Raw genomic sequence first — 24,102 nt, forward strand, 5'->3', positions numbered from 1 at the left:
GTATATCAGAGAAAGGGTTCCTATATTGGGGGAGCTTCAACCATCCTTTCATTTCGGGTGAGGACTCATTCTCCAATCCAGAAAATACTCAGGCATCCGCCTCTCCCACATTTTTGCTGTTACCCATCGTGATTATTTATCTAATCATTGGTATCCCAAAGAATGTAAGTTCTGATTTCCAAAAGTTTACAGGAGATATGTAAAACCTGATGCCTAAAAACAGAGTCATTTGGTTTTTGTGTGGCTTTCATATTTCACCTACTGCCCTGTGTGTTCCTAAAATAAAACTGAATCTTTCAATTCCGTTGCTCACAAGAGTTGCACTTATTGAGAAAAACAATAGGGACCCAGAACAGGATTTTTGACGTGAATGGACTAAGGTAGACACAAAATTAAAGAATGGAAATAAATGTAGTAAGACCTTGTTACTTTGTAGGATGTTGTAAGTTGGACAGAGATTTATTCTCAGGCTCATGTCAGACCATATTTGCTCAGCAAATGAGTAACACAAGGCAGCTGGAGTTATACTGTTTTTAATGCATGGAACATAATTTTTTTTAAGTACTTAGAAACCAGAGACTTGTAGTGGTGCCTGTGAGAATACAAACTTGGCCACAAACATACATACCCCCTTTTTGCACATTTGGGAAGTTGGGATGATGGGTGGCTGGAAGGATAAAATGAAATAATTGATATAAATCCTGGTGGCTAACCTAGAATGAATGCAGAAGGAATGTTGCTATTGTTTATTATAGAGTCAGTGAGGTAATTACCATTCTCGATGACTATTACATTCTCACAGACCTTTTATTGGCATTTTACTTGCTATAGTTTGTTTATATGGGTAAAGGTAATAAGACAATTATGTTATAAATCACACCATTAATTCATTTCAACTAGACTGCCCTCAAGTGACTACTAATTAGTGATGTTTATGTGTTGTTTCCATAGAGGTTAGAGTGATGTTTGATTTGCAATACGACCGGGAGGGGAAAATCACTTGGGTTTTTTTGTTTTTGTTTTTGAATAAATGAAGGAAGCTAATATACAATGAAGATGAAATAATGACTGCAAGCATTATTCAATCACGTTGTGTGCTCCTGAAAATACCATGTATAATGCCAGGCAGAAGGAAAAATCCCTCCAGCCTGAAGCACCAAACTAGGACAGAAAAGAGAGTAGAGTATCATGCTCATCAAAAAGTCAAGTTAAAAATAAAAATCTTGGATCTGTTTCCAAGTGTTCAATCATTTGAGTTTACCTGAACGACTTAGGACACATCTATCACCTACTTTAAATTGTTTAAGCAAATAAAGCTCAATTTGGGAGGGGGAGGGGAGTTGGCTGCCTCTATACTGCTAACATGGCTTAGTATTTTCAAAACTTGTAGATAGTCTATCCCTTCTAGTGGTGAGACGATTCAAAAGGCTCCCCTTGTACAGAAATTAGCATTTCCCTAACTTGTCAACCACAAGTCACCGATTGAAACACACGTCTCCGGACAGCTCCAGGGAATCAGAATTTCTAGTAAGTCCCTGTTGTAATGGGTTGTGGGCAACCCTTTCCAGCAGTGGTTCTCAGCCCTGACCATGTACTGGAATCTTCTAGAGGGTGCAAAATGCAACAGCAACAACCACTGAAGCCCAGGCCCCACCCCAGACAAAGAGCGTCAGAATCTCTGGAGTTGGCCTGCCCACTGAGTTTCCTAAAAGCTACCCAGGTGATGCCACCGTGTAGCCAGGGCTGAGAAATGCCATGCTTTTCCCTTGCTACTCAGTGCCATCAGCAGACCAGGGCAAGTGGCCCTGGGCCCCTGGGAGTTGGTTAGAAACAAAGAATCTCAGGCCCTGCCCCAGATCCCTCAGGGTCAATCTGCATTTGAACAGCTCTCCCAGGATCTCTGTGTACACTGAAGGTTGGCAAGGCTGTTCCAATGCCCAATAACAGAATACATGTCTTTCTACCCCTCTCCCTCCGGCCACTGTACCACCAGCAACAAAGTAGCTTAAAATATTTTCAGACATCTTTCTCTTTATACTCTTGGCCATTGAAAACCAGCTGAAGAGGGGTAGGGTGAAACCAACCTATGTCCCAAAATCACTTATTAACGTATGTTAAGCCATATATACTGCTCTTACCCAATCAAATGCCCCAGCAAATTTTAATTGGCGGTTTCTGTTTTCCATGTCCCATAACCAAAGACATTAAGGATAATAGCATTCACATCTGTACATTCATTTAGACAGTTTTCTTTAATTAACGATGAAGACACTACAGTACTAAGTACCAGACAGAATCAGGGAGGGGCGAGAAAACTGAAAATAAGCATAACACTATAAAGAAAACTTGGAAAAGTGAAACACTTCTAAATAAAAATATATACCTGGCCTGGTACCTGTTACATATATACATAATACATATGTTATACACATATATACAGTAAATGTTTTGGTAGCAATACAGACCATGCATTGGTCCTTTTGTACACAGATGTAGTAGCACCGTGAGCAGCACCACTGTCTTAAGATGAGAAACCAAACTGCACATACATTAAATGAAAAAATATATATGTATTTAATTTGGCCCACCCTGTAGCCAAGAGGTGTAAGGAAAGAGCTTTGTAAGAAAAATTGTTCTGGGAACTACATTCTTAAGCCAATAGCAAATTTCTAAAAAGAAAAAATATATATATATATAAAAAACGGCACTGAAAATGTCTATACAAATACAGACAAGCGTTCCTGTTTACTGAATTTGTCCTGTCATGTGGCATATTTATTGGTTAATACTGGGGAAATTCACCACAGAAGCAGAGAAATGGGAACGCCAGGTGAATGGCAAAAGTCTAAAATACCGGATCTCTTGGTGTAGACATCACAAATGCCACGTCATCAACAAACCAGGAAAGAAAGACAACTCTCCAGCTAAGTCACACGTTTTCTAATCTTATTAGTTGACTGTAAGCTCTTCATTACTGATAAATTCCTTAAGAGTTGGGTGAAGTATTATAACTGCAATATCCCTCTACCTCTTCCCAGCACCTACCTTGATGCTCTAGTTACAAGGCGTGAGGGCTACCCCAACATGCCATCTGACCCACACGCTCTCTCCCTGCACTTACGGGGCAATGGAAGGACCTCCAAGGTTTTCTCTGGCTTGGCTTTGGAAATGACCAGTGTTTAACCCTTGATGCTCTACTGACTCTGAGAAGGTTGTTTTTGCTCTCCACCACTAAGCTCACAGACTAGAGGTCTTTCTCTTAATATTGACAAAGTCATATTTTTTCTATCCCTAGAAGTGCATACTTCTTCCTTTCCAGTTTCTCAGCAGTGTATATGAATGCAGCATTACCGCCAACTAACACTCACGGTGTCCTAGGAACACTAACTCCCCTGTCAAGTCGTTGCAAAGAAGAGATTGCATATTTGGCTTCCATCCATTCTCCTTCACATGCCGTCCAAAGAGTTCTGTCTCTCCCGAATCAAGGTCTTAATTCCCAGTGTCTGGGGTTTCAACGCCTCCTTGTGTGATGAACTGACCTACACAGCTCTGCCAAAGCAGTCGGAGCACGTCACATCTATCCCATTTTTCATGGCTCTATTTGTCAGTGGACAATGAGTTCCCTTCCCCCATTTTTAAACCACCTTTTGTAAATAAAATTAAAGTTTTCAACTACATGGCATATTGCATTCAGGATGCAAGATCGAACAAAACAGGGCTTTAGGATTGTAAAATACTGTTTCTTATGGTATAGTCAAGTTGTTTCTTAATACTTTCTCTCAGATTTAAAAGACAGCTAGGAGACAAGAGTCAGGGAAAGAAAGGTTAAAAATCTCTACTTCTGGCTAGATGAATTTTAGTAAATCCATTTTTTGCAGTCAACCTAGATTAGTCAAGAGAGTCCCTGACCTTTGAAAGTTAGCAAGAAATAGCCACAAATGTAACATCAGTACTGATTTGTCATTACTGACTCAGGCAGTTGATCATTAATGGATTCTCTTTACTTCTAGCTGGTTCTAGGACTTTTTTTTCTTTTTTGCCCAGAATGAAGATATCCTGGAAGTCATGAAACATATTTGTTCTTTCCACAAAGGAGAATTTTAAACCTCTGCCTAAGTCTCTAAGAAAGAACACTGTGAAAGGTAGATCTCATGAAGAAAAAACCACTAACTTACAGGTTAACTGGAGGCCACTAGAAGCTCCATTAACGTAAGCCCTTGGCTGGCCTACAAACACTTTGAAATGGATAAAAGCCAACTCTCCTCAATAGAAAATGAACACAAGGGCTTAGCCACTGATGTTGCTCCAGATAAACCCCTCACGCAGCCAAGAGTGTGAGTTTTTTGCCTTAAATACCAGCAACTTCCAGTTTTCGGTTGGTGAAGTTTGATACCACCATGAAACCCAGCTCAGGGACCAGTGGCAGCAGCTTCAGGAAGCATTTCTACCCTTATGCTATTTGCCTGAACAAAAACGTCAGAGAAATAGAGACCAAGAGATGGATTTTTCTAGTCTGTTCGTTCCTGTTCTCACCCCAAATACACTGATAATTCCACAGGCAGAGGTATCTTGGTAATAATAACTCAAAGTTTAGGTTCTTTGAGAAATAACCAGCTTTACAGGAAAATGGTTGGGGCTGACTTTGTTCACTGATTTCTCTTGAAGTACTGTCCTCAGGGGAAGAGAGCAGAACAGCTTGCTTTCCTCCTGCACTACTAGTAAGAGTATGAGTCAGAATACTTGAAAAATGAGAATTACTTTGACCAATAAAGTCTTTTTCATAAAAGAGTAAAAAAAAAAAAAAAAAAAAAAACCAAAAAAATAACTTTCATATCAGATTTTTAAAAATGGTAGTGATCTCTCCTGGTAGGAAATGATGTAATTCAGCAAGTTCCTTGAAAACAATGGATTCTTATGACTACAGACCTATTCATCTTAGAAATCGATGAGCATGCAAATGGTTAGACTCTGCAACAATGAACATTGTACAACAGTCTGTGAGGTCCATGCCACCTGGGTGAATTAACAGCACCACAGGCCTCAAGAGGGTGAGGGGCTCCATTTATCTCCACGCCCTTTTGAACACAGCAGGGGACCCTGGCCAGGTGACAAGGGGCAGCAGCCCCTGCAATGCCCCCCAACCCTGGCCCCCTCCTTGTAGCCCTATCCCCACACAGGGAGCACTACCCTTCAGAGAAATAAAATGTTCCTCTCAACAGTAGGGCTGGGAATTTCTGATAACTCCAAGGAAGCCTGATATTGGCGTTAATTCACTTAACCTTTAGAAAGTTTCCTGTAAAAGGTTTAAAATTCTGTAGGCAATATCTATAAGTATGTCCATCGCCATTTCTTTTTCACTAGGAAAAAATACAAGATGTGTGTACTTTCCAAAGAAGAAAAGGATTAACATACTCACTGCTGGCTAGATGTTTCCAAGAGCAGGTCATTGAGCTTTGATGGGTTCTCTGTACACTGGGTTTTATTAACTAATCACTAAGAGGCTAGTACCCACCAGGGCAAACGGGCCAAATTACATTCAGTTCAATAATGTAACACTGGAAGATTTCAGAAAACATGAGATAAGGTCTTCAAGAAAGTGACATGTATCCCTGGTCATGATAAAAAGCATTTTCTGGAATTTTAATTTCTGGTTAGAAATTAAAGACAAATGCTTACTTGTCTTACCATCTTTCTCGAGAACCATGCAGGAAATGAAATATCCTAATGTGTGCACTGAAGAAAATGGTGGCAATGGGGCAGGAAGCTTACAGAAGTGGGGGGAGGGGGAGAAGAAAAGATCAACAGTCTAGTTTATTATGAATAGAAAGAAATTTCCAGAATTTACAAACACCCACATTGTTCATTCCAAAGACCTTTTGACTTGAAGGGATCGCCCATGTCTCCTTCTCTTTACAGTATGTACAATGGAAGACTTTGATTTCCTTTTCTTGTAATTTTGCTTCCATTCAATTGCCAATTTTAAGCTGACCCTTGAAAATAACCAGTAGAATATATCCTTCAGTTTAATTAACATGGCCTATTGCCTTGCAGGAAAAATACAAAATTAAGATCATTTCTTGTAAGGATCTCAGCTCAACATCAGGTCTATATTACAAGAGATAGTATCAGCAAATGTAACTATACAATTGAAAACCATCTATGGCACTATGATTCTTATATTATTTTTCTGAATTATAATCTTAAAACAAGGGTCGTACCCCATTCTACTCTTGTTAGCCTTGTTTTAAGCATTTGCTCCACTCTTTACAACAGAACATTGTATACCTCAGGTCCACATCCAAAAAAAAGATGTGTACTGTAAGAAAAGTTACATTTTAATTAAAAAATTACACATAGAAATCAAAACCTATGTTAAATATTTAATACTCTCTCCACCCAACGCGAACCATTTTGCGTGAAATAATTTACAAAGACGCTTTGTCGCACAGTTTCAGCAGCAGATGAAATGTGTCATGTAGATGCAATGAGAGTAAACCCATTCTCTCGTGGCATGGTGGGCACATCAGCTCACGTGGCCGGCCAAGTCCTTACGGCTGAAGATGAAGTTTATGCAGACTCATTGTTCTGGTGTCACAGTGCTTTTGTTTTTTTTTGTTTTGTTTTGTTTTTTTGCTTGGCACAATATAGAACGTGCAGTTCAGTCAACGAACTCCTGAGGATTGTATAAAGTAAACAAACTGAAATGGATGCATCGTACCATCTACCGAGGAGGAAGATGTGAGGTCCTGGTTGTGAATCATGAAATATTCAGAGTCTGGGTACCCATGAGTTAAAAGAGGATTTGCTGAGGTCATTTAGGTCTTCATTCTGCAAAGGAAAATGAAGGAATCGGTCACCACAGGCATCTCAAAAGGCACGTTCAATCACTTTGTTAGGATTGTGCTTTTAAAAAGGAGGCATATCTGATACACCGAAGTTACAGGCACAAACAGCGCTGTGTGCTTAAATAAAATCAACAAACTATATTTAACTTCTTTTTTTCTTTCAAAACGCAAGAGTCTAAAGCAATCACAAACTCAAAATAGTCAATATTAAGTCAGTAAACAAATCAATGTGATTTGGAGGTTTTAGAGGCTTAGCAACACAAAAATACACAGTGCTTTGATGTTCTTACGATCAAAACAAAAATGTACATTATGGTTATTGTGCAAAATCACTACAAAATATGGTAAGCAGGTTATAGTCAGGCTATGCTGAATGTTCTTTTGGTTAAAAGTCAACTGCAAATTTCAGAATTTGATGTTGCAAGGCTTAACATTACAAAATCTAAAATCAGTTTTTAACGTGACATTGTTTGACATGTAAATTTTAGATAGAAAAGGAGACCGAAGCAAGACAGACCTAGTTAATCATTAAATTAAAAAAAAAAAAAAAAAAAAGGTTTCTGATTGAGGTCTAACAAAATTACATTATTCTGATAGAAGCACAACATTTCTTCTATGCAATTCAAGAAGGCAGACGTCAAGGGGCATTATCCGTTCACCTCCAAACAGGAGACACCTTTTGAAATCTCATCAAGCCTCTTTTGCTCTCACGTATCAACATTAGAGAGTCCTTCTAAGGTCCCTATTTTTCATGCATTCAAAAGTTTTCTATAAATATCAGTATTTACAGAATGTACTGAACAGAGTAGTTGATCAGTAACTACTTGTTGCATGAGTAAAATGGTTGCATTAAGTGGAGGACACCAAGTTGAATTCAGCTACAGGCTCTGCTCTCTAGAAATTCTGGAAAGGAAGGTTAAGCTCCAGTCATAAATAGACAGAATGCAGAGTAGACAGGAGTGAACTCCATGAGAGGTGCACAGGAAGAAAGCTTTAGATGCATGGAAGAGGGAAAGAATCCTTCTGGCCAGGAATACAAAGAGCTGACACACAGGCTTGGTTTGGAAGGAGGAAACAGATTGGGGCCGTGCAAACTGGGAATGTGTCTATGTTGCTTCACCTTTGCATCCATCTCCAGAGCTTAGCACAAGGGCTGGCCCATAGTAGGTACTCACTGGATGTGTCCTGCATGAATGATCGGGACAAAGTACACTTCCCACGGAGGGCACAGGATAAAACAAGGCCCAGGGGGATGAGAGCTCAGCCATGGGCAGGCCAAGTGCCTCAGGCATCTGGAAAAGGGGTAGAAGGAGTGAAGCCCACAAACACAGGTTGGGCTAGATGCTGAAGACCCTTCAGTGTCAGGCCAAGACACCTTTACCTAAGTATAGGGACAACAAGGGCGTGCTTTGTGACGTTACCAAGTGCAGCAGTAATAATCCATGTCAGCTACAAGGACAGCGAAGGATTCTCAAATCCACACAATGAAAATGTTGAGCAACAGAACGGGTTTTTATTTTTTTCTCTCTCTCCTCTTGAAACAGAATATGGCTGTGATCACCAGCATTCACTAGTTACATAATGGCTTCAGGTAAGTTGAAATTTAGCAAACGAGGACTCCAGTGATAGGAGGAGATTTCTGTTTATTTTAAAATATTAACTCTGCCCCTAAACAACAGGTGAACAGCCTATTTTTCTACTTATTCATAAAGACTTGATGTGAAGACACCCATGTTAAAACAAGAAGCACACCAGGCATATCCCTTTAATTGCCAGAGATACGAGATTTATTTTGCATGGTTTCTACAAGTGAAAAGCAAACCCATCCTTTCAAAACCTTAGAGAACAGGTCTACGGATCTCTTATTTAGTTTCAAGTTTCTCCCGAACTCATGTTGTGATCTATCAGAGTATCTAGATACAGCATAACACAGCTTCACAGCCCTGGGCGTAAAATTAGGTAGGAAAGCCACACTTTATAAAGGGCTGAGACAAACAAACTGCTGAATGTAAAACGGGGAAACAGTGAAGGTCACATATGTTTTTCATTTTATATCTGGCTCTCCTCCAGAATGGCTCCACAAACAGCTTGGCACAGGGACAAACTGCATCCACTGTTGTCATCGCATGTGCCAACCTGCATGGATGCAGAAAGGTGAGACTGGGAGCCCTATGAGTTGAGAAACATATATAGCTTCACCCAATGTTGAAATCTATTGCTTTGGGACACTCTGAAACCATCCCTGTAATTTTCCACAAGCATGTAGACTCAAAGAGCAGGAAATAAAAAGATACATCAATTCCATCCTATACCTTCCTCCAAAGCCTTAGCAACATCTCAGTCACTAATGGTACCTATTGATGCTATCAACTCAGGAGTCTATCAAAGAGTGCAAGCAAATGGGAGGTAATGCTGATGGAGGGGATGGGAATGGAAGGCTATAAACAGGCAATAGCGGCTGGAAAGATTTTAAAGGGCATGTCTGAAGTTCCCATCTGCTTATCTTTGAGAGAGAGAGAGAGAGAGAGAGAGAGAGAGAGAGAGAGAGAGAGAGAGAGAGAGAGAGAGAGAGAAACTTTAGCTACAGAGTGATGACATGGATTTTTAACAGACATCCCTCAGTGAGAACTGTCCTTCACTGCAGCCACCTTGGGGTCTGCATACTTATTCTAATCAAGGGGCCATTGTTTGAACATTTTTGGAATGCCTTCTCAAGTTCCCATTTCTTTTTTGCCACTGCTTTCTCAGCTTTGGGTTTATTCTTTTGAATGGTCTCTAGAGCAGGCAGTCTTGGCCCTTGGACGGCCCATTTGATCTTGGAGACAGCCAGAAAGCTCTGAGAGACATTTACGGTGAATAAAGGGGCTGATTAAGCTAGGTAATGGTTCCCAGAGTGGTATTATCTAAAGCCAAAGAATTCCAAAACTGAAGTTCCGGAAACAGAGCTGTTCACAACTCCTCTGGTGAGTTTCCTTGGAAGGAACTCTCATAACCTTACAGACAGACAGACCACAGTGTATGCTTCGTGGACTTAAGTTCATCTGCCTATATGTATCCTTGCCTCTACGTGCTTGTCATCAAGAAGGGCTGAGCTTGCATAAAGCAACTAACTTCAAGAGAGACAAACATGTAGATCATACATTTTTGTAATTTAGGAAATTGGGTTGTGTTTTTTTTTTAGAGCAATTGAATGACCAGGCACTCAGTCATTCAAATCAACAAACATCTCCTGAGTGACAAAAATGCAATGATAAAGCCTACCATAAGCTCTTAAAAGGAAGACATGGGTATTTATGTAATGTACTTTATGTACACAACCCCAACTGACTCACACCCACCATGAAAGGCAAATACTGCTCCGATGTTTTATAAACACAAAAACTCATTTGCAGCACACATAAACTAGACACAAAACAGCAAAATGTTTCCTTGGGGAAGAGCTGTGCCAATATCAAACGGGGATGCTCCTGTGATACGCGTCCTCATGTTACAGCTTTGGGGAATAACTTCTGAACCCAGAAACACGATGCACCTGCCACTGGGTTCAGTAACAGGAAATTACATTTTGACCAAATTTCATCATCACATCAGCATCTACTGTAGCCTTTCGTGTGTCTTCTCATAAGATAAAACCCACCTGATCCTGCTCCCAGTAATGAAAAATGTAATTTTTAAAGAATTATCAAATAAGTCAACACTGAGCGATGCTACTTGAGACCTATGGATTATTGCATTATTGCATCCAGTAAGAATTTACATCTTCTGGACTCAACCCACTTAAACCATGCCTAGCAGAGCTGAAAAGCAAATAAAGGTCCTACTGCCTTTCACAGGCCAGCCTACTGAGGAGTCTGCACCAAGCAAAGCAGCTGAAAGTAGCACGAGGCTATGACAGAAGATCAACAGAGGGATCTGTACCCTCTCAGCAACGAGTTTTCAGTCAAACCCATTGATTAAAAGTGTTTCCTCTTGTATTGAAATGCCTTGACATTTCTTGCCCATTTGTTGAATCAAGTGCAACCGTTGTAAGTATCTGGGTAGAGCATTGCTTTTACTAAGAAAATAGGAATAAAATATTATCATCGAACTGTGCTGGAAAAACATCACGACATAATGACTGTTCTTCAATGGAGAGCATTGTTTGAAATCTTATACTGTTGATTTGACTAGAAAACTTTGTATGAATTCCTCCAGTTAAAGAAATGGGTCAAAACAGCGTATTTCTCTTTCTCTTAACATAAACAGTGATGACTTAAAAACCCTTCATTAGTAATATAGGAAAATTCTTGAGTACAATATATGAAAATATTTAAATGGGAGAGGAAAAATGATGTTTTGATCGTATTTAAATCTTCCCCATTCTTGAAAACAAAATCTCTGGTGAGAAAACATGCGACACGTTAACCAACTTGTTAAACCTTCTAGGTACGCTCTCCCTTCCCTCTCCTCTCAGTTCACTCTGTAGGGGAGAAGTATGGCAGTTTCACAACAGAAAAAGCCTCTGGCTTACTGCCTTTGGTTTCCAAAAGACTAACTCCTCAAGGGCATTCCCTTAAGGCAAAGTATTTGGAGGAACCAGGAGAGGAGAATCATTCCTCTCAGAGCAGAAAGAGACTCTCAATCCTCGGGGAATCCTAGAGGGAGGCAGGGTGAGACGAATGCATAAGGAGAGGTGGCTGGGTGGCCATGGCCCTTGAAGGATGCTGAGCATGGCACCTGTGACATCTCTCTATATCTTATCTTCCCAGGTCTGCTTATTTTCTTTTTCACACAATTATATTCAACTGCATGCCACTCTCACAACCAAAATCCACTTCTTCAGGTACCTCATTGAGGCTGGTGCAATTAATTCATGGTACCACTAATGTAGAGCCAATCAAGCCTTCTGGAATGCTTCTGTATTAATGAAACAAAACACCTTACAAAACACGGCAAAAGCATTGGTTTTAAGCATACCTGAAATCTGGTAAATGGGCCTAGTAAGTTTTTTTAATCATCAGTCTCAAATATACGTATAGTTCTGGTAATGTATAGCACGCCTCATTTTCACATTCACGCCATGCAATCTCAGATGGATAAAGGAGACCACTGATTCTCGGGAGGGACTGTGAAACCCCTTATTAAAGGAATTTCCTGGCTTAGAGCTGGGGTCCCACCATGCAGGTTCGAAGGCAGCATCTGGGGAGGAAGCAGCATTATCAGCCCAGCTCTATTAGCTATGGAAATCATCCCAGGAAAAAGGAAAGCTGAATCCACAGAGCTTCAAGTCTGGGACTGGGGGAGCGTCTGTGCTTTTCACAATGCACAGCTGGGAAGTGTGGCGGAAAAGCACTCTGTTTTAAAAGCCTTCAGACCATAACCACCAAACATAATGTACAAATAAAATCTCAAGTTAGGATTGAAAGTTAGAGGTAAGACGAAGATGTCTGCTACTGCATGTTGCAAGGAGAAAGCCATTTTCGCGAAAGAAAGGAAACCAACATCTTTTAAAACAGGCCCAGAATTGAGCTGGAAAGACTTGGTTTCATGGTCTTAAATGGCAAAGGGCAACGGACCAGCCAAGCCAGCTTTGCTGCTTAAATAGCACTTTTGCCGGGTGCAAGTCACATGGGACAGGGCTGGTGGAAATAACAAGGTTGCTGGCCAGCCCTTCTCGTGTGCAGGGTTGCCAAGGAAGAAAACTCAGGGCGAGCTGCCAACATGGGAGAGGCCATCTCGCTCCAGTTCCCTTTCTGTCCCAGTGAAAGACCTTCTGGCAAAGCGGGTGACTTCAGGAGACCACCAGTGAAGAAAGGCACACGTAGTATGAAAAGGAAAGAAGACAGGGAGTGACCGAGGACAGACCATCAAGCCTGTGTGCTCCCGCTGTGGTCCGCTGGGGTGAATTCTGTCAGCACTGCGACTTTCTCCCTCCCCAGCAACCAAGCACAGGAGGAGGGTCTGGAAACTTTTCAAGAGAGTTAGGGACTGATGGAGAAGATAGATTAAAAGAGCAACAATAAGAACATATGGTTCTCAACAATTAAATGTACTCTGTCATTGATGTATTAAGGAACTCTGAATAAACATCCAGAAATATTTTAAGCCAAAGACTATTCACTTTAGTGATTTCCCATTCTTTTAATGAACAGGGAGAAAGCAAAAGATAATTCAAAGATAAAATCCAAATGGGGATCAACACCACAACACCCCCCTCCCCTTCAAAGGTAAACCAAAATGTCTCTAATCTCTCTTCTACCAAAAGTATATGTCCCCATATATATGGCAGTCAAGGTAGAGGCACTCAGAAAAACAATTCCCCACATTTCAAGTCAGACCACATGTGCTACGGCACAGGAAGCTTTAGTTTTAACAGGGCTCAACCAAAATAAACCTGTTATTCAAAGACACAAAGGTAATATGATATCCTCTTCCCTACCTGAGTAAGAAAGTCTTGAGAGTCAGTCTATTTTCTGCTTTCATGGCAGCTATTTCTACAGTATAGTCTTCCTCATAGGAATTACATTCCACTAAGGTTTACATTGAAATTTCACAACAGGTTTTTTTGTGTATATGATGTTCAGAAATATAGGATATAGGTTTTATTAGTTTGTCTTCGACATAAACCAGTTCACTTAAATTAAAATCACAACTTCGTTTACAATGGGGTGTAGAGGAGGTAAAAAGCGTTTGCAATAAATACCGTTTCTGTAATTAGGCAAAAGGAAATCAAGCAGGCCTAGTCCCCTCTCCTTTACTTTTTTTTCTTTTTTTCTGTGAAACACTAAATAGATTTTGCATTCTTTGCCTACTCCCTGGAGTCGTGTCACAAACTGCTTCAAGAAAACAAGTACCTGACTTTACATTTGAGTAATTAATTGTCTGGCTACCCAATTGTTTCTTATCACCCGTCATCAGCACAGGACCCAGAGGCTAGAACAGGTTTGCAGACGGCCCTGGGTCTGCAGCAGGCTGAGGTAAGGATCATTAAGACCACTGACATCACTTTTGGCAGCTGGAGAAAAGGGAAAACCTATGTTTAACCTATTTCCTACTCACCACAAGTCTTAGTCGGAGTCCCCGATAATATGGGTTGTGGTTGGCTTTATGGAAGAAGTTGGTAATGCAAGAAAAATGTACTGAACTGAACAAGCATCTTTACCGGGAACCACAAGGTACTTCAGCTGTGTGGTCCTGATGGCCTTCCTGTAGGTGTTTTTGGCCTTAACCTGGCCTAACGGAGGACAGAACCATCCCCAACTCTGCCTAGGAAGTTCAAGCTCAGTAGAAGACTTTCCCCAGGACACACACCTAATTAACATCTCCTGGGAACCATGACCATAAATCACAAACAAACAGATTTTAGCCTAACTGCCTTCTTGCGTTGAGAATACCAAGGGGGAAAAGTTGGGTAGAATTTAATCCGGGATTCTTTGAAGTTAAGTGAGCTGTTATTTCTTTTTTTTTTTTGAAATGGTCTAAATAATGAAAGAACACTCTCTGAAACCAATTGAAACTGGTCATAAATATATAAGTAGATGGCAGGATAGTTCAAATCTATTCAATCCACAATTCTCATTCGTTTTATCTTAAGAATTCTTGTTAAAGAAACGCAAGTCATAAAGATTTCTGGGCTATGAGAGCAATTCTTAAACAAGTCAGTGTAAAGAAGGATGGAAAACTGTACCATCCATCTTAGATTACAGAGGGCCACAGGTGGAACCTCCGTTTAACTGGGTCATGTTAAAGAAAGCTGTAATGTTGCTTGCAATAAAGTAATGCAATAAATGTGTGCTTCCCTTGAGTTGCCTCTATCTGAGTGATATATGAGTAACCTGTATGCAACTTTGAATTCTAAAATGTAATTTAGGGAACTGAATCCAAAAAAAAAGTTATTTTGAGAATAAAGATGGCGCTGTTTTGCTTTTTAAAGATCGATCAATTTTAACTCAAAACTTATTTCCAAGCAAAAATTTAAAAGGAGACTAAAACAACTTAGATTCTCTCTTCTCTCACTGTTTCCTCTATGATTTGGGGCATGTTCCTAACCCTCCTAAATCTCCATGTTTTCATCTGTAACTTGGGGGTCACGGTACCCATTTCATAGGGTTATCAGAGGTTAAGTGAGATAACACATGAAAAATTCTTATCATCCTGCTTGGTACATAGTAAGTCCTCCAACCTCAGCTCTGACTGAAACTACTCTTATTTAAGAACAAGAAATCCTTGGAACTGACATCTTCTCTGGATACCTGAATACATACCAACCAAAAATGCCCTGGTGGAACTAGCAAGCAAGAAAATCCACAGAGCAGATAACAGCCAAGGTCTGAAGCTGAAGCCAAGATTAGAATGTATCTTGGGAAGAGAGACAAAGTTATTTCAGACAGGAGGTAGGTATGGGGAAAATGCCAGAAAAAAAGAAAAAGTAGTGGGAGTAAAGCTAAAATATGACTGATAGGATTTTAGACAAAGACCTACCTACCTACCTACCAACAGAACAGCATGAGTTAAATATTAGGACACATAGCATTAGCATATCTCTGAGCAGATCTTAAATTAATTCTATCTATAGAATCACCACCGAAAGGCCACTTCTATTGCTTTCCCAGAAGAAATTAGAAGCTTGAAGCCCCCCACCTTTTCTCAGTAGTTAACAAAAAGACTTACACATGAAAGAATTTACAAAAACTCCCGATGAACAGGCTTAAATGGGTGTTCAGTGAGGTTCTTGTGTACTATTTCCAGGTTCAAAAGCATGTTTCTAATTGTTGGGGGAGGAATTGGGTGGCTTTTGTTTCCGAATTCTTTTCCCCAATCTCTCATCTGAAGAAACTGAACAGGAGCACGACACAGCCAGTCAATGCTGCCTGAGCGAGTAACTTGACGAAAAACTGAAATTGCTGCCAGATGCACACATCTAATCATTGGCAGCTGGAAGGGGAAGGGAAAAAAATCGGAAAGATAATCTGAAATAATTGATAATATACACGCGGCTTGCATCTCTAAGGTCTTTGAAACAGACAATGGTGTGGATTTCTAAGTAACTGCAAATACTTCTTTATCTCCTTATTTAAGGAAGCAAAATTCTTCCAGTTGACAAAGAGGGGCTGGCCTTTGACCCACTGACCCAAACCCCTGGTCCTCTGTTTTCATCTCTCAAGTCACACTTTCACTTTGCTCTTGTTCCCTCTCTTCTCCATTATCTGACATCTCAGCCCTTTTCTTTTTGATTTGGAAAGTGGCCTTTGCTGCAAAGTTCCCCGACAGCATGCTGACTTCACCTGTGTCACGTTAGTGGGGTGCTGAGTGGGTTGCCTGCAAGGCTGAACCAGAAGCATCCTGAGGACAGTTGCGCCAAATTTTTCATTAAGAAGTGGTGACAGCTCTCAACGAAGGGATCCTTATGAAGAATATTTATCACTGACCCTGAGGGGATCACAGTCCCCATGGAGGGAAATGGGGTCTGTGAAGGTGACCCTCAGGCCCACTGCAGCCACCTGGACTTTGGCTGAAACATGCTCACCTAGCCTCCAAGTGTTTCACTAAATCTCCAGAGAAGTAGTTCTCAATTTGCGTGGGTAGAAACAATGTCTCCCCTCAAGGAAGTGCCTGGAAACATTTCAGTTGTCACAATTGGGGCTGGGGTGAGGTGGGCGACTGGCTATTGGCATCCAGTGGGGAGAGGCCCGAAACACTGCTACACCTACAGTGCACCAGGAAGCCACCCGCAGCCAGGAATGATCTGGCCCCACATGTCAACAGTGCTGAGGCTGAGAAACCCTGTCCCAGAGCTACTCCCTTTAGCTGAGGAAATGTAAGAAGCCACCGAACATGCTTGTCAACTGCTTCTGGGGTCCACGTCAGTTCCAGGGAAGAGTGAGAGGGAAGGGGCATTCCTGTTCTGAGGCCTTCATTGATTTCTGACTGCCACCCGTGGTTTCAGGGTCCCCGTGGGTGAATCCCCATGCTCACAGCCTTTCCCAACTCACCACAGATGATGGAAGCTTACCCTGCTGTGTCCTGTTCTCTCACCACCTTCTACTATATAGAAGACAGCCAGTGAACCAGACTCACCAGTCTGGGCCCATGTTTTCACATGCTCCTTCTCTCTAGGAAAACAGGAACCTTCTGGACAGAATGCAAAAGCAATGGCTAGAGAGGGGAGAATATCGGGCATCACAGAGGCCAAAGCAACACAGCTGGAGGAAGAGTAGCAGCGTGCGAGCAGCTCCACCTATTCTGACTGTGAAAAAGAGAGCAACCCCGCGGGGAAATACATGTTATCGCTCCCAGGCTTGTATCTCTGCCCAGCTTAGCCAGTACTTTCTATAATATCGTGTTTCCCCGAAAATAAGACCTAGCTGGACAATCAACTCTAATGTGTCTTTTGGAGCAAAAATTAATATAAGACCCAGTGTTATTTTACTATAAGACCGGGTATGATATGATATGATATGATATAATATAATATAATATAATATAATATAATATAATATAATACTGGGTCTTATATTAATTTTTACTCCAAAAGACGCATTAGAGCTGATTGTCCGGCTAGGTCTTATTTTGGAGGAAACACGGTATATGGTCTTGGACAAGTCATCTGACCTCACTTGCCTGCACAATTTAATAAAATGGAGAAAATGCCTAGTCCTCAAGATTATTTGCAATACTCAGTGAGCTAACAAGAGAAGGGCATTATGCACAAGAAGACACACTCTCCTGATGCTATCTGTGACTACTAGTCATGCTCGCGGCCCTCAAATATGTGGGAGTTAAAAAAAAGAAAAGAAAATTAAGGATGAGGTCCTTTCTGTTCCAGAATTAGTTGAATTTTAAAAATTAATCCACTAACTTTGCTTTCTAAGAGGTTACTCCTAAATCAGAATACTGTTTCCTAGAGGTATTTTTGTTTTGTTTTGTTTTTACTTTAGGAAATAAATACTCACTTTGGAAGATGACTTAATATAAAAAAAAAAAAAAAGTCAAAGACAGAGATAGAAATTCCAGTTGCTGTTTCTAAGACGTCTTCCCAGGAGGGCACTTTTAGGTCTGTTCACCCTAAACTTAAACTTGAAAACAAATAGCAGAGTGGAGGGAAGAGCACGCACATATACCATCACCAATGAGAGTGCATAGGGTTGAAATTTTTGAAAATCGGACACAATGAACGAAAGAACAAGTTGATTTCTGGGTGGTTCAACACAAACTTTTTCAGATTGAATCCTAAGGTAACAGCAATAAGAACAGATACTATTTAAATATAGCCACAGGAGCTGTTGTGGACCCAAACTACACAAAGAAAACAATAGCTTCTATTCCTTCTAGACCACGGCCTGAGACGCTGACAAAATGCTTTCAAAATAAAACCCAACCATGCAATTTTGCCATTACTATCAAACAGCAACAGGCTATAATTAGCACTTAATTAACAGTCCTATGATGAGCTTGGCTTAATTGGGCTCAAAAATTGCTTTAAATTTTTCCTGTAAAACCATGTCACAAATGGGCAATGGCTTACCTGTTCATTCGGTTTCTCCATTCTCTCCTGCAGTAACACTATAAGGAAGAGCGGGACTATGGAAATGTCCATGTCAAGCCTAACTTCTTCAGAGATGCTCCTTCCTGTCCCCCAACTGTGATCACTCCCAAACCATCAGCAGTACCCAACAAGGCCCATAAACATGGCCACTGACTTGCCACAAATCATCACTTCTTGGATCCTCCCTAGAGAACTTCCAGTAGAAACAAAGGGCTTCCTAGAGTCTTTCAAACAGAGGTGTGAGGACGGACAGCAACCAGATCCTGGCTCGTTTCCCATTCGAATGCAGCGCTAGAGAAAGTCAGTGGCTTGAGGACCATTTGACTTGAGAACCATTTGACGTAAGTAAGCAAGCTAGGAGTCTTCACTGCTGTGGCCTCTGCCCCTGCCTTTGGTCATTTAGTGGATTACTAGCATTTCTTCCAGGGATAGATTCAAGAAATAAAAGGAGCCTGCAACCAAAATTCAACACAGCAAGTTTTTCCCACCTGAGAGTCCTATAAAAGTGGTACAGAGGGTGGTACAATGACTAATCAAAATATGCATCTGGAGGATAATTATTCTAATTTTTGTTTTAGATGCTCCACTCCTATTTCTATAGGTAACTTCTACTACATGGCCAAGTCACCATGTGCATGAGTAAATATGAACAGAACAATCAAAGCAGTTCCAGGCCTGGTATGATAAGAACTTCCTTGAACATACAGAGTTAGAATCATCATTAAATGAATTGTCCAAGCTCATGGAACTGGTTGGTAGTAGCATTGAGGTGAGACTTGGGGTCTTCTCACCCCAAAGCAGTATACTTTCTAACCATGACTCATTAAAATCTTAATAGCCCAACTATTTAGAAAAGCAAAATGATCCTAGTAGAAGAAAAACAGGGTGGTATTCAGTATAAATGCAAAGCAAGATTCCTAGCAGCCAACTTAACCACAAAATGGGGACTTCTCTAGGTGACAGGGGTAACCATATAGCAGAAAAAGACCAAAAAAGTCTCTGTAGCCTACAAGGTTATTGTAAATGAAGAACAGACATCAATTTACAGTTGAGCCTTGAACAACCTGGGAGTTAGGGGCACAGACCCCCCCGTGCAGTCGAAAATCCACATATAACTTTTGACTCTCCAAAAACTTAACTATTAATAGCCTACTGTTGACCCGAAGCCTTACCAAGAACACAAACAGTTGATTAACACATATTCTGTATGTTATACGTGTTATATACTGTATTCTTACAATAAAGTAAGCTAAAGAAAAGAAAATGTTATTAAGAAAATCCTAAGGAAGAGAAAATACATTGACAGTATTTATTGAAAAAAATCATTGCATAAGTGGATCTGTTCAGTTCACACCCATGTTGTTCAAGGGTCAACAGTAGTTTGAAATATTTTAACCTCATGGGTATTAAATTAACAGGAATTTGAGATAGATAGATATTTCCACTATGCTTGGTAATATCCAAGCCATCATCATAACAGTAACATGTCTAGCTTTGGTGTTCACTGTTACGACACACTAGAGAAAAGTACAGAGAAACTAATAACCAAATTATGACAGGATAAAACAAAGCCGTGCTTCTCAAACTTTCATGTGCTTAGGATCTCTTAGAGATTTCCTTGCAGATTCTGACTCACTAGGTTTGGGGTGGGGCCCAAGATTCTGCATTTCTAACCAGCTTCCAAAGGACCCCAGCGCTACTGGTCTGAAGACCATACGTTTAGTAGCAAAGGACTAAAAATCCTAAAAAGAAAGGAAATGTACCATTTAATTTATATAAAAGAATAATAAGAGGCCTTAACTGGGGACTTATAAGGAGGGCTACCCTATAAGCCATCTGTTCTCCATTTCCACAGGGAAAATGTGCTTAAATTGCAGAAACAGCTTTGAATTGAAACATGAAAAAAATTTCCAGGTGGAAAAGGTTCTAAAAGAGTTAATGGCAGAAGAATGAGAAACCTCTGCCTCGGGGTAACAAAATGATCTGGATGATTGCAAAGAGGGTACTGGGGACAACAACAGAATTCCTTAAAAGACTCCACACTGATGGGTTTTTACTCTACTTAGTGTTCAGGCTAAGGGAGACTTTGACTACTGAATTGAGAAAAGGGGGATGGAATCTATGACCCAAAACGTTTTTATCTTTAAAAAATGGATGCAGATTATTCTGATGTCTGACGGTTTCGGTCAAGAGGAACTGAGTAGGGCCATGTGAGTCACCTCACAGATGACTGAACCCAAATAAACAGGCACTCCCCAAAATTCAATGGAATGCTTGCACCCTGCCCTCTGGCCATCTTTTACCAAATAAACTACAAGGTGAAAACCGGAGGTTAGTTCCCAACTCCACATCTTTGTTATTGGAGGGGACCAATAGATAGTAAAAGCCACCAAACGGCCAAGTCATGCATAGCTCATCTCAAGTAAATGAGTGGAATCAACATAATCAAATGATTATAATTAATCTACGACACCTTCAACTTTAAAAATATAAAAAGCATGATATTGAAATATGCTCCCATTTTCCCATTAAGCATTAATTCATCCTCCACAATCTTTCTGAAGAACAAGGATGATCCCACGTGCAGATATCTCATCCCCAGAAACACAGCTGTGTGCACAGGAAGACCCAGAAGTAGCACATTTTGTAACACCAGGGGAAGCAGGAAAGCTACAGTGACTCAAAGATATCAAAATTTGGAAGAGACTGAAAGATAAGCAGAGAAGGATACTATGTGTGTGCTAATAACTTCCACTCCTGTCAACAGACAGTAGTAAAGTGGACCCCTTTTCTACAGGAAGGTAAATAGCCAAAGTCAAGAGTATGTTCTCCAGTCCCATTTATTAGAAAGTCAATTACAAAAGTGCGTCTTCCCCATCAATGAAGTTTTAGGGCACTGCACGGGTCTTCATTTGACAGCGATTTCATTCACGAGGCCTGGCCCTATGCTCTGACCAGGAGCTGCAGCTTTAAGGGTCTGGAAGAGAAGCCCAGGCAAGGCAAGCATAGATTGCTAACAGCTTTAGGAAATGGAAGGAAAACGATGAGGTGGCCAGAGATAGTCCCCAAGAGCTAATTCCATAACCGCCATTGGGCAGTGCAATTCACACGCAATTCACAATAGCTGATTTCCTAACCAGTTGGGACAGAGTGAGAACACATTTCACCAAGGGCTATGGGATACAGCAGCAATGGAAGTCACTGCAAAGACTTACTGTGGGACCCATATGGCCGACCATGTTGAGAACCCAGTTCCTCCAGCACCACTTACTAGCACTCAGGCAGTTTGATGAACCTTAGGGAGCTGTGGTTTCCTGGTAAAATGGTGCTACAAGTGTCTAACTCATTGGGTTGTTGTGGGGGATTAAATGAGATGGTGACCCATGTGGCAAGATCCCCAACAATTGCAATTACACAACAATTAATTCATGGCATCCAGTAGCAAGAAGCCACTAGAAACCATAATAGGAGGGGACAGGCTGAAAAGAAGAACTGAAAGGGAAAGGAAGGTACTTGATACTAAAACTCTCCACTTTGCAAGACATGTTTGCAGAAAGGAGCACCTCAAAAAAATCGTGTCATTGAAACCTCAGTAATTACACTTATCGTGTGATACCACAGGTTTGAAATAAGGAATTCTGTCCAAGCTATAACTATCTTATCACTGGACATGAAGGTGCTTCCTATTTGGCTTTGAACTTACAATTTTTAATAGTTGATCTATTATTTAAATTGGATTGCCCTAAGCAATTATAAAGCACCCTACAGTTCTGTAACCTGAATTTTTAAACTTCATTACCTGAAAGGTAAAATTGTATCTAGGCATCGTAGAATCATACCATAGTCCAAATATGCCATGAAATTTCTGAGACTGTGAATAAACTTCCCTTTGATTAATATCCCTTACTAAATTGTTCCTGAAGTTTCTCATCTCTAATTCTCTACTTGATATAGAAGTGTTTTATACATACTTGGCATTCAATAAATAACTGTTTAGACTGTCTAAAAAAGTGTCTATATGAAAATCATATATACTCACATACATACTCTAAGGTCCATATGACTTAAGGATAATTTCAGCCAAAGAAAAAATGGGCTCTTAAGTTTTTGTGACGTTTCTCTAGCATTTGGCAGGGGTTTGCTAACCTTTTAAAAGTGCTGTCCCCTCCTTTTGATAAATATAAATTTTAATGCTACAAATTAAATATCACCATTAACAAAGCAATTTTAATATTGATTATAATTGTTTTCGAATTACACTTGTGTTCTCCACCCTCCCTGAATATTCAAGAAAACCACCCCTGGGGTAAACACAACACACAAACACACACACACACACACACACACACACACACACACACACTCTCTTAGACTCTCCATCAACAACAAAGCCAACATTCGTTACATGTCAAGGGCACTATTCAGCCATTAATGCGCATTATTTCATTTAATTCTCACAACCATCCTGAGATTTTATTAGTATTCCTGTTTTAAAGATGAAGAAACTGAGGTGAGGAAAGGATGGGTAAATTCTGCAAGATTTCAAAGCTAATGAATGTGGCAACTGGGATTCAAAATCCATGCTGTTGACCACAATTTTATAGACAATGCTATAAAAAGCCTGGGTAGAAGTGTTGTCAAGCCTCTCATCTAAATAGTCCACTGGAATGTACAAAGTTATTTTTACAAAAGGAAACAGGGGGTAATCTTCATGTTTACAAAGAGTAATGAGAAATTATACAGTGAAACGTCATTGTGATAAATCTAAACTAACTCAGCTACAACATTTCATATAATAGGCACCTGGCTATCAGAAATACCCCCACTGCTGGAAAACAGGTCTGCAAACGAGATTGCTATCAGAAAAGCATACCTTTGTCCCTTACTATGCGCCCTCCTATAAAAACACTAAATATAAAATCTCTCATTCCTTGAAGAATCTAGACTGTAGTAGACACAAGCACCTGGGTGTAACTGACAGATTCTGACAAACACACCAACAGAACCGAAAGGTAAAGCTAGAGGGAGGCCTGACATTTATGGGCCTCATAAAACAGAAACCCTTTCCCTCTATGACTGTAGCTGCCCTGGCCCATGGCTTCCAGTGCAAGTTCTAGTACACTTCAGGATATTTTTACCCGGCAACTTTTCCTTCAGTCCTTCCGTCCTTTATTTAGAAAGCCAAAATAAACCTTGAAAAAGTACACTTGTAGAGTCATAAGCCATGCACTATAAGAGGTAAAGAAAAGCCCTTTGACCTTAAAAGCCCTGAAAGAACAGAAGATTAAAAGCCAGCCATACACAGCGGCATCTCCCCTCCCAAGTGTTTACATTCTTAGACATCCACTTTTTAAAAATATTCCCTCTGTAGATCAAAACAGGCTGTACTTGGAGAAGGGAAAAACAATGACGTTAGCTTTAAGATATTATACAGTTTACATATAAACAGAGCTGAGTTATGCACATTATTCTAGTTGGAGGCAACTGATCTGAATGGCTCAGATGTAATTGTGTGCATTATCTCGCTCCACAGAAAACTCAGCGATACAGACCTAACCTTTAGCAGGTATCTAGCTTGAGTGTTATGTTCCCTATTGCAAGGTACAGGATACAACTGGTTTAACAAATCAAAATAATCCAAAAAGGCTTTTTTCCAGTTGAATTTGGGTGGCCTAGGCCTGGAAGATAACTGGATGCAATTACGGGGGGGGGGTTGGGGGGGGGTCCCACTCT

The 24,102-nt window shown here is 40.5% G+C and overlaps 1 protein-coding gene across 1 annotated transcript in view; it reads right to left on the reverse strand.

Moving 5' to 3' along the window:
• Window positions 1–517: 517 nt before the first annotated feature.
• The window catches only part of IRS1 (insulin receptor substrate 1), a 60,015-nt gene continuing 36,430 nt past the window's right edge, over window positions 518–24,102 (reverse strand). Inside the window, exon 2 of the mRNA XM_019736639.2 lies at window positions 518–6,828. The gene's annotated coding sequence lies outside the window, so the exon portion shown is untranslated. The remainder of the gene's footprint in view (window positions 6,829–24,102) is intronic.

This window comes from Rhinolophus sinicus, linkage group LG01, assembly GCF_036562045.2.
Source record: "Rhinolophus sinicus isolate RSC01 linkage group LG01, ASM3656204v1, whole genome shotgun sequence".
Classification (NCBI taxonomy): Eukaryota; Metazoa; Chordata; class Mammalia; order Chiroptera; family Rhinolophidae; genus Rhinolophus; species Rhinolophus sinicus.